Below are 14,239 nucleotides of genomic sequence, written 5' to 3'. Positions count from 1 at the left end.
AGCTGCCACCATAAATCACCGGATGATGATACGAGGGCCCTCAGAGGACGTCTCCTGGTATGAGGCTCAGACAATAGAAGGGGATTCGGATGAGCTCATGCAGCGGCAGGCACATTAGATTTGCCATAAATTATTACAAAGTAACAGGAAATCACAGTGATCTCAGCTGAGCTGTAGAAGGAACAAGAGAAGGCTAGAAGGGCCCTGCATACTCCAAACTGTCAGCCTGCTGTGTGGTCAGGGTGGTGTGTACGCATGCGTGTGTGTCTGTGTCCCAGGGTAGACCATAACAGACCGGGCATGAATGAGAAATGTGAAGGTTTTCCTGAACATGTTGGATGATTTCTTTGCTTAGCTATTTAAAAGCTGTTTGTGTAAGTTACATGAGCCTCAATTTTCTCTGAGCCTCAATTTTCTCATCTGAGAAATGTTGATGATAACTGTACCTACTCATAACAGTTGGCAAGGATGTGTGGCAGTCATTAGTGATGTTGCCTAAACCATTTACTGGCTTTCTGATTCTATGCCTCAGCACACCCTTTGAATTTAGGTATGATCATGTGACTGCTTCCGTCAGTGAACTGCAAACAGAAGTGACAGTGTCACTGTAAGAGCCAGGGCTCTACGACCATAACTCACTGCTTTCACTTCTCTTTAAATGATGACTGCTCTGTTTACCGAAAGTAGAGCTCTGTTCTGACCCACAATGGACAAGAAATAAACTGTTGTTGCTGTTAAACTGGGATTGGGGGTCATTTGTTATTGTAGCAAAACATAACTCTTCCTGACTGACAATGGATTAAATGAGTTAACACATGTAAAGTCCTTAGAACACTGCCTGGCACTTAGTAGGCACCACAAAGTGTTGATTATTACTATTATGCAAACAATCTCCAAGAGTAAGAAGTAAATCTGGACACTGGGAGTGGCAGACAGACTCCAACGTGTCCCTATGATCCTCACAACCTGTTATTCACACCCTCGTACGATCCCATCCCTGGAGTGTGGATGGGACCTATGGCTTGTTTCTAACCAACAGTAAAAGTGTCAGGACAACACTTTTGTTGCATGTAATTATAATGCCTGTATTGCTGGAAGAGCCTCTCTTTTGCTGGCTTTGACAAAGTAAGTGACCATATGGGAGGCCCACATGGCAGAACTAAGGGTGGAATCTAGCCAATGACCATTTAAGAACTGATGGTGGCCCCTGGCTGGCAGTCAGCAAGAACCAGAAGCCCTCAGTCCTACAGGCAAGGTAACCAGTTCTTTCCAATTTGCCTGGGCTTTCTTGATCTTTGCACTGAAAGCGCTATATTCTTAGAAAACCTTAGTTTGCCCCCTGGTTTTAAAACCAAAGTCCTGTCTTCCTGCAAACTAGGATGGTTGGTATATTTTTTATTCAGGGTGCTGTAAGTGCCACAAACTGGGGTGTTTAAACAACCAAAGTTCACTCTTTCACAGTTCTGGAAGCTGGAAGTCCAAGAACAGTGTGCTGGCTGGGTTGGTTTTTCCTGTGGCTACTCTCCTCATCTTGGAGATGGCTGTCTTCTGTCTGCATCCTCACATGGTCTCCCCTCTACACATGTCTGTGTACTGATCTCCTCTTCCTATTGGATTAGGGCGCACCCTAAGTAACTTCATTTCTCCTTAATTATCTCTTCAAAGATCCTATGTCCAAATATAGTCAAATTCTGGGTTATTGAGTGTTAGGACTTCAACATATGAATTTTGGAGATGACACAATTCAGTCTATAGCAATTGGTTCTCCTACTTGACAGCCCACAAGGACCTGAATTTTGCCAACAACCATGTGAGCTTGCAAGCAGACCTTCCCCAGTTGGGCCTTCAGATGACACCCAGTCTCAGCCAACACCTTATTACAGAGGAACCAGATAAGCCATGTCCAAACTCCTGACCCATAGAAACTGTGAGATAATAAATGTGTGTCATTTTAAGCTACTAACTTTGTGGTAATTTGTTATACAATAGGTCATTAACACATTGAATCATATTAGCAATTTGTCCAACTGTGTCTGTTGCTTTCTGCTGACACCTGACATGGAACCCTCTATTTCCATATTTTCAAGATGTTCTTCTGGACGACCTCTATTATTCTTCAGGCTCCTGTTCTGTCTAACCTGACAGTTCATTCCTCTGGGTTCTTAATCCTTCACTCAGGTGTTGGACTTTCATTTTTGTCAAAGTGCTTTCACATGTTTTAGCAGTCAATCAACTTATTGGCTTGTTGGGTTTTATCTTCTTTCCAGCCACACAAGATAGCCTTCCCTTCCTAATTGAAGCTGGGTGGAGGAATGTCAGAGAGGAGATGTGATCATTGCAATGAACGCCATTCTCTAAGTGCCCTCATAGTTCTCATCACTGACCCAAGGTGCTCTGCAGCATACTCATGGTAGTACAAAGATGGCTTTGAAAAAAGAATTCCATGGAAAACTGCATGTTCTCATCTCTGTTTGGAGATGCACACTGGGCATATTAAAGTAACTGATAAGTCCTGCATGGGGAGAAACCACTTTGATGCCTTTTGAGGAACATTGCTCTGATGCATACATGACACTGCAGGTAAGTAATATTATCCCCATTTTCCAGGTGAGGACATCGAGTTATGTTCTAGTGCCTCGCCCATGGTCACTCAGTTGACACAGAACCTGGGATTCAGAACCAGGCTCGGGAACACCAAAGCCTGAATCACCACTGCTCCATACAGCCTCTTAAACCAAGTAAGGAATTAAATGAGGCTTTCATGGATCTTAAGGGGCTGATTAATGTCAAGAAGTTGCTAGAACAAGGGCAGGGGCTAACATGGGGGCCATGCTGATGTTATCTGCTGAAAATATCCTCCCTGTGAAATTTCAACCATCTCCTTCTCTTTCAAACCAAGAATGGGTATATAATTTAATTGTATTATCTTCTTTAAAATTTTAGCATGAGGTAAAGGAACTGGCTATCTAGGCTCCAGTGCCTAGAATGACATGCACCTCTGGATTTTTCCTGAAATCTTGCTGGGAGTAGTAACATTGGTGCTGATAATGGCTCATATTTGTTGAGCTCTTACATGCGCATGGAGTGCATGCTATGCTAAGCACGGCATTTAATCCTAACAAGAACCCTGCGAAATAAGAACTGTTAACACACCATTTTGCAGATGAGAAAACTGGGACATTTCGAGATTAAATCATGTGTGTAATGCTGCCCAGAAGCAGGAGGTAAATGGTCTTCTGCTACAGTGAGATCTTAAAGACAACTGCCACGAGTACAACATACCATGAATGCTGCTAATATAAACACTGTCTAGCAGGCTTTGGGTAACTATCTACTGAACATTTACCACATGCCAGGTGCCCTTCTAAGGACTTTGACTATATGCTATCCGTTAGTCCCCATGACAATCCTATAAGGGAAGAAATGTTATCATTATCCCCATTTTCTAGGTGAGGGGATTGAGGCACAGAAAGGCGAAGTGCCATGCCCATGGTTCCACATTTAAGAGGTGGTGGAGTCCAGACTCAAGCCCAGAGCCCTGTGCTCTTAACCCCTGCACTCCATTGGGTTCCAGGGCCTTACCAAAAGCTGGGCACTGGGCATTATCTCCTTTCCCACGTTAGCCCACTTTGCAAAGGCAGAAACTCAGGACCACAAATTAATTAGAAGCAGACCTGATCTCTATCTAACCCAGACCCAGTGTTCTAACCACCAGACTCCTAACCTAATGCCAGGCCAGAAGCAAAAGGGTTTCCTTCACTGTGCCACATCCAGCTTGGCAGGACAGGCCCTGACACACCCCACTCTTTCCAGGTCTACCGACAGTTCTGTGATAAGATAATGCTGACCCAAAAGACCAGAGGCAGAGGATGGCTTGGTGTGCTACACATCTGCTACTTGCTCAGCATTCTTGTGGAACGCAAAAAAAAAAAATGTTCCTGGGAATGCCAGAATCAGAACTGTAGCTTGAGTAAAAGGAAAAAAAAAAAGACAAGACTGATCATGTCAGGAATTTTTCTTGTAAGACAGTGCAAATCAAACTGGTTTCAGCAAAAAGGGATTTATTGGCTCAAGTGACTACAATTCCAAGAGTATTTCAGCTTTAGGCAAAGCTAGATCCAGGGGCTTAGGTAATGTCATCAGGCCTGAATCTCTCTCTCTCTCCTTTGGGCCTGTCCTCTCTTCCACGTTGGCTTCACTCACAGGTGCACATGGTGGCAAGATGGCTGCCCGGAGTTTTATGCTACATCCTCCAGGTCTGGGATCAGAAGGAAAGAGATGCTCCTTCAGGGTCCCGCAGCCAAATCTCTGTGATCGCAAATCAATCACAGAGGCCGTGGGAATACAGTAAGATGATTTACTTAGACTTGTATAATTGTCCTGGATTTGGGGGTGCACCATCTGTAGACCAAGAGTCGAAGGCTGCGGCCCCTGATGAAAAGGAGGGCAGGTGCCAGAAGGAGGAGGGATGGATGTTATGAAGCCAGCACAGATGTTCACTGCACCAAGAAATGAATCAGCCCCTGTGTGCCAGCACCTTCTGTTTGCCCCATGACTCTCCTCCTTCCTGTGCCGAGCTCTCAGCCCACGGCTCTCCACCTTCTGGATGGACTTGACCAGTGGGGGGCCCCTGCAGGACTTGGGAAGACAGCAAGGCTGAGGGTTCCCTGAGGCTGGCTGTCTCCCTCCACTGAGGGGCACCTGTCCTCTACAGGCTGCTGCATCCTCTCTCCTGCTGGCTTTCCAGAGCTCTCCTGCCCCTCCTGCCTTTCCACCTGGGTGGTAACATCTCCTCCAGGTCTAGCCCAGGGGTTCCCCATGCCTGCCCACACCTCTACAAACAGCCCTTTTATTAAGCCCTCCTAGAATTACTCTTATGTGACTATTGCGACATTTCCTGAAGACTTGTCCCCGAAGAGATTCGGAGAGGAAACCCAGTCCAGGCTGGGACACCTGCCTTCTCCCATGGTCCACCGGCACCAGCCCTCCCCCACCCCGCCTGGGGCCCCTGCCCTTCACAAGTCTGAAAAGTCAATGAATTGGGGAAGATGAAAAAGTTCTGGTGACTGATGGGGGCGCAACAATGTGAGTGCACTCAACGTCACTGAACTGGTCACTTAAAAAGATGAAAATTCTACGTTATATCTATTTTACCACAGTTTTGAAAATGATTTTTAAATGTTTTTTAAAAGGAAAAAAAAAAAAGAGGCAGTATGCACATGCCCTCCTCCGGTGGCCCATGTCTGATTTCCCCTCCCCCACGCCGGGTCTGGACGCTCCTGCTGGGAGGCACTGGGTAATAAGGCAGGCAGTCTCCTCTAGTTCAATGCTGAATTGATTCGTGTTTCTTGGGGAGAACAAGGCACAGGCTGATCTCCTTCCAGTGGATCTGAACTTCAGATGCCCCCAGGCCCCAATTACCAAATAATGCAAACCGTTTCCAACCTAGCTGGCGGCAGGCAGGGAGCAAAGGGAGAAAGCCTCTTGCCCTGGGAAGGAGCCCTGATGCCGAGGTCCCCACAGACACCCAAGTTCCCCTTCCCAGGGTGGAACTGAGTCACCCTGCCCGCACCCTCCCAGCAGCTGCTGGTCCTCCTGTGGGCAGGGAGTGCCCTGCATCTGAGGACAAACACCCACACTCGACAAATCAAGAATTCCTTCCTCCAGGAGAAACAAGGACCCAGAGCACACAGCAAGCCAGGGTCTAGATGCAGTGAGCCCAGACATAGAGCAGCCCTCACCAAGCCACATTCCAGCGCAGCACTGTCCCTTGGAAACCTAAGTGAGTCATGTGAGGGTGGTAACATTTCCCAGTAGTCATATTAAAAAAATCATAAAGGAGAAAGAAACACATGAAATTAAGTGTAATGTTTTATTTAACCAAATTGGTCCAAAACTTTACCATTTCAGCATCTAACCCACATGAAAAATGATCAATGAGACATTTACATTCTTTTTTTATATGAACACTTTGAAATCCACTGTGCATTCTACACTTACAGCCCATCCCAAGGTGAACGCTAAATTTCCATTGGAAATATTTTATCTGTATTTCGATTTCATAAAACTGACAGTTGGAAAGGTAGATGGACCTACCCAAGTTGTTCTGGAGACTTAAAAGTCTTCCAAGCACTGAGTAACAAAAACTCATTTTCCTTTAATATTTGTATCCACATCATCACAACTACTTCGGGTTTTTAAGTTTAAATTAATTAAAATAAAGTAAAATTTAAAATTCAGTTTCTCAGTCTCAGCTAACCACATTTCAAATGCTCCACATGTGGCCAGTGGCTATTGTTTTGGGCAATACAGTTCTAAAAGGGGAGAGATGAATTAAAATCAGTATCAATGAAATCATTTCATGTAAATGAATCACACAGTAGTTTTGGGTTTTTTTGTCTGACTTCTTTCATTTAGCATAAGTATTTTAAGAGGCATCTATGTTTTTGCTCGTGGGTATGTACATATACTTTTACCAGACGAAGGTAACTGCTACACAGGAAGCCAAGCCTAAGGCAAGGCTAAAGAGGGTTCTGGAGCTCTTTTAGACAGAGGAGAGATCCGGGCCAGCCTCTCTGTGGAGGTGACATTTGGGCAAAGACTTGGAGGCAGTGGAGACCTGAGCCATGTTTGGATCTGACAGAACAGTATCCCAGGCAGAGGAACAGCCAGGGCAAAGGCTCTAAGGAAGCATGGCAGTGGCCAGGGGTTCCTGGGGCACATGGAAGGAGAGAAAATGACCAGATTCTGTAGTAAGACTTGGGCTTCTGAGAGTGATGGTCCCTGACTGGTCTCCAGTGCCCACTGCCCCCATCCTCGTCCATTCTCAACCCAATCTGCCATCTGTTCTCTGGCTTCTTTCATGCAGCACAGTTATGCTGAGAGTCATCCATAGCACTGTGTGTATCAATAGCACATTCCTTATGACAATATTCCATTGTATGGACTGACCATCATTGTAATGCCGGTGTTCTTGTTTGCGGAGTCAAAGAATGAACTTAGCAAACAGTCAAGGTAGGAGAGCCAGGGAGACTTTTATTGAGAGAAACAGTGAGAAGATAGACAGAGCTCCTGGCTCACTCCAGGAGGGGACAAGAGAGTCCACAGTGGTGCGTTGTCTAGGGGTTCTATAGGCAGTTCAGGATTTTGGGGAACTGGATAAAAGGTCAGCGGTGTGGACTTGTTAAGTGATCCCTGAATATTAAAAATTAACTTAACACAAGAAATTTACTGCTCTGATTTCTCCCTGGTATACTGACGTCTTGGTCTGGAGCATATCAAAAGGCCACCGGCCCAGCCCCTAAGGTGGGCTGAGGTATTGTCTGTTTGCTAAAGAGTAAGTTAAGAATTTTACCTCTTAAACTTCCTGGGTGTTAAAATGCAATCTTATCTTTCAGGTGGAATCCTTCCCTGCCTTTTACTATGTTGTTTACAGCTGGGTCTGCATGCTAAATTAGTTGCCCAGTTTGCAAAATCACCTAATCAGATCTGAAGGAGGAAAGACAGCACATAGGCCTGGGCCTTTAAGCATGCTCAGGTGAATCTTACACATGATTACAAATGATTAGCATAATAAAAACATGTGCTACTCTTCTTTATCTGGGGAATATTAACTGATCTCACTGAAGAATGACCTAGAGCTTAATGTTCAACACAGAGTTTTGGTAGGGGGTTTCCTTGCATCCTTGCATGTAGTTACATTGCTCTGACTGTAAATATCTTGCCTTGCTTTTTCCAGAGGCCCTCACCCTATTCTGTCTAAGCCCATGGTCCCTGTCTCAATTGTTTATCCATTTACCTCTTGATGGACTGTTTGGTTTATTTCCAGGTTTTGGCTATACAAAGAAGGCAACTGTGAGCATTTATGTACAAGTATGCTTTCATTTCTCTTGGATAAATACCTAGGAGTGGGACTGCTGGTTTGTATGGAAGCTGTATGATTAACTTAATAAAACTCCCAAACTGTTTTCCACAGTGGTTGTACTGTTTTGCATTCCCTCCAGCGGCGTATGAGAGTTCCAGTGCCTCCATATCCTCACCAATACTTGATATTGTCAATCTTTTTCATTCTAGTCATTCTAGTTGGTATGTTATCTCATCATGATTTTGGAATGAGATCTTCAAGGTCCATGATATTCACTCAGACATTCAACAAATATTTGCTGAGAACCCACGAAGCACGAGGCACAGTGCCAAGCACAGCTATGAGTGGAAACAAGCACAGTCTTGTAGAGTATTTAGTTTCTTGTGTAGACTAACATTTATCAACTGTTGAATCACAGGGGCTTTCTAGACATACAATACTAAAAAGTATGAAACAAGGAAGCATGATCTACAAATAGGGAAGAAGAAACCAGGGCAGGCTCCTCTAAAAAGTAGCATTTTTTGTTGTTGTTGAGCTTTTTATAATGAGTAAAAACCATCTAGTTGAGAGGGTAAGAGAAATCCAGAAGGAAAAGAAGTCCACACACCAAAGGCCTACAAATGAGTTGGGATGCTTTTGGCTGTCATTAACAGTTGTGAGGGAATTTAATTATCTCATAAAATAAGTCAGGAGAGCATCAGTTTCCAGATGATTTTGGTTCCACAATCAAGAACCTAGGGGCTCACTGACTTTCTGCTCCACCATCCTCAATGGGTCAGCCATGTTTTGCCTCATAGTCATAAAACAGTTGCTGGGGCACCAGGCACCACTCTTTCATACAACAGTGAGGCAAGCAGAAGGAAGGATGAGGTGGCATGAAGAAGCTTTCCTCTCATGTGCTTCTCTCTTTTTAAGGGTGAAAATCTGCCCCCAGCGGAATTCCCCTAACATCTCACTGGTTAGAGTTGGGTGTCATGCCCACTTCAGATCAACAAGAAATAGGATTTCCTTAAAATTATCTGATTAATCCCCTGGGGCAGGGCAGCTCACCATCCAAATTAAATCTGGGCTCTGTTCGAAAATTAAAGGAGGGAATGGTTGACGGCAAGGTGACCACCAGGGCCTGCCAGCTCACAGACTACTGCTTAGCTGAATTGGCCACGATCTTAGGACTGTCTCGGTTGCTGGCCTACCAAAACTTAGTTCCCAAGTGTCCCTCTAAGCCCCAAGAGGTCCCAGTGGGGCCCACAGCCTGGGAGCAATGGGTGAGTTACAGGAGCCTCACTCCTAAGGCTGTCTGAGTAAGGGTCTGGCCCCGTCTCCACCCCCACTGAGACATCTGGAGTGGAGCTAGGGGCTGGGTAGCAGCTCAAATCCTCCTTGGCACTAGCCCCAGCCCGCTGGCTGCTGGCGCCCAACCAGTTCTCTCTCTCTCTCTTTCTTGCAAAGCCCTTTGTTTTTTTCACTTCCCTGTGGGAAATAGCTCAGCAATTTCAGATTGCAGCTCTGAAGAGGAAGGTCAACCTGGAACAGGAATAATTGGATGACAGCTCCACCCCCTCTTCCCTGCTAAGGGGGTCACAGCTGGGTTTGTGTGTGAGGGTCAGTCCACATCTGTGGTTGTGCATGCTCAGGATGAGTGGACAAAGTGTGTGTAAACAGATCTGTGTTTATGGGGGGGCATGAACAGTAGGTAAGAGGGGTGTGCTGTGAGTTAACCTTCATTCAGCCAAAATTCACTAAGACCAACTAGATGCCTAGTACTTCCCTGCCTTCTCAAGAAAATAACAGAACACTCCTCCCACTCTTCACATTCCCTAGGGGAAAGATGAACAATAAACAAAAAAACAAAAAAGGGTAACTTTAGATAAAGCGGTATGCTGGGATGGAAGTACAGCTTGATGATGCCTTTGATTCCTCTGCCCAAGAGGTCAGAGGCGGCCTGTCTGCGCAGCTGACATCTGAGCTGAAAACTGAGTAAGAGGAGCCAGTCGTGCAAAGAGCCTTGGCTCCAGGTAGAAGGTGCACTGAGTCCAAAAGCCCTGAAGCGGACGGAACTGGTGAGTTCCTGGAACAAAAGGGAAGTGTGGGGGTATGGGAGGTGGCACATGAGCCGCTGAGGCTGTGTGTGAGTGTGATCACAGGGCCTCCGTGTGCTCAGCTCTGAGTTTGGGTACTGAGTTAAATCAACTCAGGAGGACTCTGTAGGCTGAGTTAGAAGAATGTTGCTTTTTTCTGGAAATCCCGGAGGCAGGTAGAGCTGTAAAGAAGCTGTCTTTAGCTCTGGGGGCTGGCTGAAGCATCAAAACACTGATGTTTTTCACAGTGGCAATGTGCCCAGCTGAAGAATTCCATTTCCAGCCCCCTGTGCAGATATAGGCGGTCAATGAGTGACAAGCAGAAGTTGTTAGGACAGGTTCCTTGGAAGGCATTCTATTTTAAAAGTCAGATTTACTGAGGCATAATTTATATACAGTATTCAGTAGCATTCCACCAATTTTCAGGAATTTTGTGAGCAGTTAAACTGCTGGCATCTTGAAATCGGCTGTGGTGGAAGTATTCACACCGCAGAGATAGGTAAACATTACACATCAGGATTTCCAGCTCCCTCCATCCCCTAAAAAGGCTGACTTAAAAGTGTGCAGTTGATACATTGTTAGTGAACAGTTCTGAGTGTGTGCAAATGCATAGAGCTTGTGTATCCATCACAATCAAAATACAAAATGATTTCATCAAACCCCAAATTCCCATGTTCCTTTGAAATCAACCCTTTCCCCTACCCTAACCCCTACCAACCACTGGTCTATTTCCTGTCCCTCTGGCATTGCCATTCCAGAATGTCATTTTATAAATGGAGTCATACAGCTTCTTTCATTTAGCAAAATGAACCTGAGATTTATCCATGTTGTTGGATGTATCAGTAGCTCATTCTTACTTAATAATGCTGAGTAGTATTTTTCACTGTATGGATACATTATGGTTTATTTATCCAGTCACCTATAGAATCTGCCTTTGCCCCCTTCCCTGACTTCCTGCTTACATGTGGACAAGATGACTGGAGCTGTAGCAACCATGCTGTAACCATGAGACAGACTTAGAAGCCACGATATGAATGGTAGTGCAAAATGATAGGACTCTAGGTCTCTCTCTCTCTCTCTCTCTCTCTCTCTCTCTCAGAATTTTTCCAGAAGGAGAAGGAGGTTTTGTTGGAGGGATGTATGTATACTTTAAAAGGGACAGAAGACCTTTACATGAGACAGACTGATGGGTGAGAATACAAAGGACCCTCCAAGCTAAGTGGCCTTCCTTGTCGTTCCTTCTAAATTGGAATTCTCCCAGAGTTTAGAGGATGTATTAGTTTTCAATGCTGGATGACAAATCGCCAGAGATTTAGCAGCCTACAACAACAACGAAATTTATTATTTTGCAGTTTCTGTGGGTCAGGAGTGCAGGCCCACGCTCACTGGGGCCTCTGCTGAGGTTGTCACCAGGCTGCAATCAAGGTGTCAGCTGGGTGGCCATCTCATCTGAGGCTCAGGTTCCTCTTGCAAGTTCCTTCTAGTTGTGGGCAAAATTTGGTAGGCCTGAGATCTCCACTTTCTTACTGGTGGTCAGCCGGGACTGGCTCTTTGGGCTTAAAGGCCCCTGCTCACAGCATGCTGCTTTAATTCTTCAAAGCCAGCAGGAGAGTCTCTCTCCTGTTTGCTACTACAAACGTTCATATAATGTAACCATGGGAGTGGTTATACCTTCACATTTTTGGCATATAATGTAACCTAATCAAGGGAGTGCCTGTCCCATCATGTTTACACTCCGGGGGCGGGAATTACACAAGTTGTACACACCAGAGGAGGGCGGCCCTTGCTGCCATTTTAGCATCTTGCCTACCACAGAGGACAAAGCTTTCAGTGAAAGCCTGGCCCGGTACAAATGTAAACCTAAAGGAGCCCAGCCCAGGAGGGCCCAGTTTCCCAGGGTGGCTGTCTACAGTCGGCCTGGGAGTCCTCCACTGCCAATTTCAGCCCAAATTGTTGGCTCCTCAACCTGCATGCAACAGACACTCTTGAGTGATCCCAGAGAGATGAAGGGAAGCAGAGCAAGCCAGGGGACCAGACTCCTGTGCGGAGCCTCAGCAGCAGTCTGGGAGGCAGCCAGCAGGACCACTTCGTGGAACCAGAGGACAAAGGGACAGAGAGGGGGATGTTAGGAGTTAGGATTAGATTCGGTTGTACATAACAGAAAATCCATTTACTGAGGAAAGGCAGGGATCCACAGGGAATCTGTATACAGAAAACAAGCCCAGCTGCCCACAGAAGGTTACTGCATTTTACAGATTAAAAAATGGCATTCAGAGATGTTGAGTGACTTGCCCAGGGTTACACAACTAGTAAGGGGCAGAGCTGGGATTTGAACTCATTTGATTTGACTTTTGTCATTTGCAGCAAGTTAAGTTCTCGTATGTCATGCAAACCTTGGCACCCGCTCTGAGTCAGACCTAGGGCCAAGCTGGAACCTTAAGAAGCCTCTACCTTTTCAGCAGATGGGCCAAAGTCCCCACCTTCCTCTGACAGAAACCCCTGACAAACAAAGATGGCTGGCACCCAAGCCAGCAAAAAAACACAGCCTGGGTCAGGAACCACGAAACCACAAACAGAAGAAGCCACATTTCTTCCTCACATGCCACCAACAGACCAGGGAGGATTTGCCCAAAAGTTTAATCTCTTCTGAAATCTGAGTCAGCAGATGAAGATTCTATTTTATGACCCAATTAAGCAAAACCACTGAGAAAACCAAGAGTCCACCGAAGCTTGAGCACACCCACCATCCAGGATGGGGGGGTTGCTGACAGTAACCAAGGAATGGCTCTAGGCTGGCCTGTCACTCAAGGATGATCCCAGCCATGGGGTGGTCATGAGGCCCTGGCCATCAGCCCCATTTTATAGGTGAGGAACCGGAAAGCCAGACAGGGTGCACCGCCTGCCTGAGGTCACACAGCTCATGAGACCGGAAATTGGGAATATAGCCCAAACCTCCCAATGCCCCCCACAGCTCTTTCCTCCGACCTGGGAGCTGAGGGGGTGCTCCCTCCTCCGCTGTAGAAAACAGCTGTTTTTAGCTACCCTGCATCCATCCCCCCTTTTAATGAGAGCATAACCCTGGATTTCCTCCACATGCCAAGACTCTCAGTCCAGGATGTTTGGGTGGGGCTCCACCCCCTCAAGGGGCAGGGCCTGTGACCAGCCTGGTCAATCAGAGCACTGCTGGCCAGGTGAGTAACTCAGATATGGGCATGTGAGCTAAGCTGGTCCAATCAGAGTAACTGCCAGGAGTTGTGCAAGAATTACCAGAGAAAAAACATTGCGTCTTTTCTAAGCTTGAACCAAGGGAGATGTGAGTTAAAACAACATAAATTTATTACCTTACAGTTTCTGGAGCTCAAGAGTCTGAAATGGGCCTTACTGGGCTAAAATCCAGATGTTGGGAAGGCTGTTTTCCTCCTGGTGGTGCTAGAGGAGAGTCCACATCTTGCCTTCCCCAGCCCCTCTAGAGACTGCCCTCAGTCCGTGGCTGCAGCCCCTCCAGCAATGGCATTTTTCGCAGCTCCACTTACGTAGTCTCTGGTTCTGATGCTTCTGCCTCCCTTTTACTGATAAGACCCTCATGATTGTGTTACCTTTATGATAATCCAGGATAATCTTCCCACTTTATACTAAGATCCCTAACTGAATCACATCTGCAAAGTCCCTTTTGCCATGTAAGGTCATAGATTCATAGGTTCCCTGGGATTAGGACCTGGGCATCTCTGGGGGGTCATTATTCAGCCTACCACAGAAATCAAAACCACGGAAATCAGGGCGCCAAGATGGAAAGTTAACCTTGGTGTTTTAGGCCCCTGAACGAGCTGAACCCAAAGCTATATACTTAACATTTCATTTATACATTGACTATTACCTTCTTTGCCTAAGTTAAAGGTTTTTGTTTTGTATAATATACTTGTAAACAGAAAGTCTGACAGATATAACTCTCAACCCATAACAATGTCACAATGAGTAATCATCAGCTGGCATGTGTCTCTCACGTGAGGCTGAAATTCTTTGAGAGCAGGGATAATACCTTATTCATCAGACCTAGCATAGTGTTTGGTACAAACGTTTGTTAATTGAATAGCTGTTTGCTAATTAAACAATCAAATAAACAGCCTTCCGCATGCCCTCCCTCTGCGGCCATGACTGGAACAAGAGGGCAGAGAGAAGCCTCAGCAGAATTTCGAGGGGTGAACTGCATGCCAGTCACTTCTTCTCTGCAGGTGGCAGCTTCCTCAGAGATAGGCCCTGAGAGTTGCCCAGACAGAACCCTTGGAGAAGGCCTGACCTT

This window comes from Manis pentadactyla, chromosome 14 (genome assembly GCF_030020395.1).
Source record: "Manis pentadactyla isolate mManPen7 chromosome 14, mManPen7.hap1, whole genome shotgun sequence".
Lineage (NCBI taxonomy): Eukaryota > Metazoa > Chordata > Mammalia > Pholidota > Manidae > Manis > Manis pentadactyla.
Note: the sequence above shows the minus strand (reverse complement) of the source record.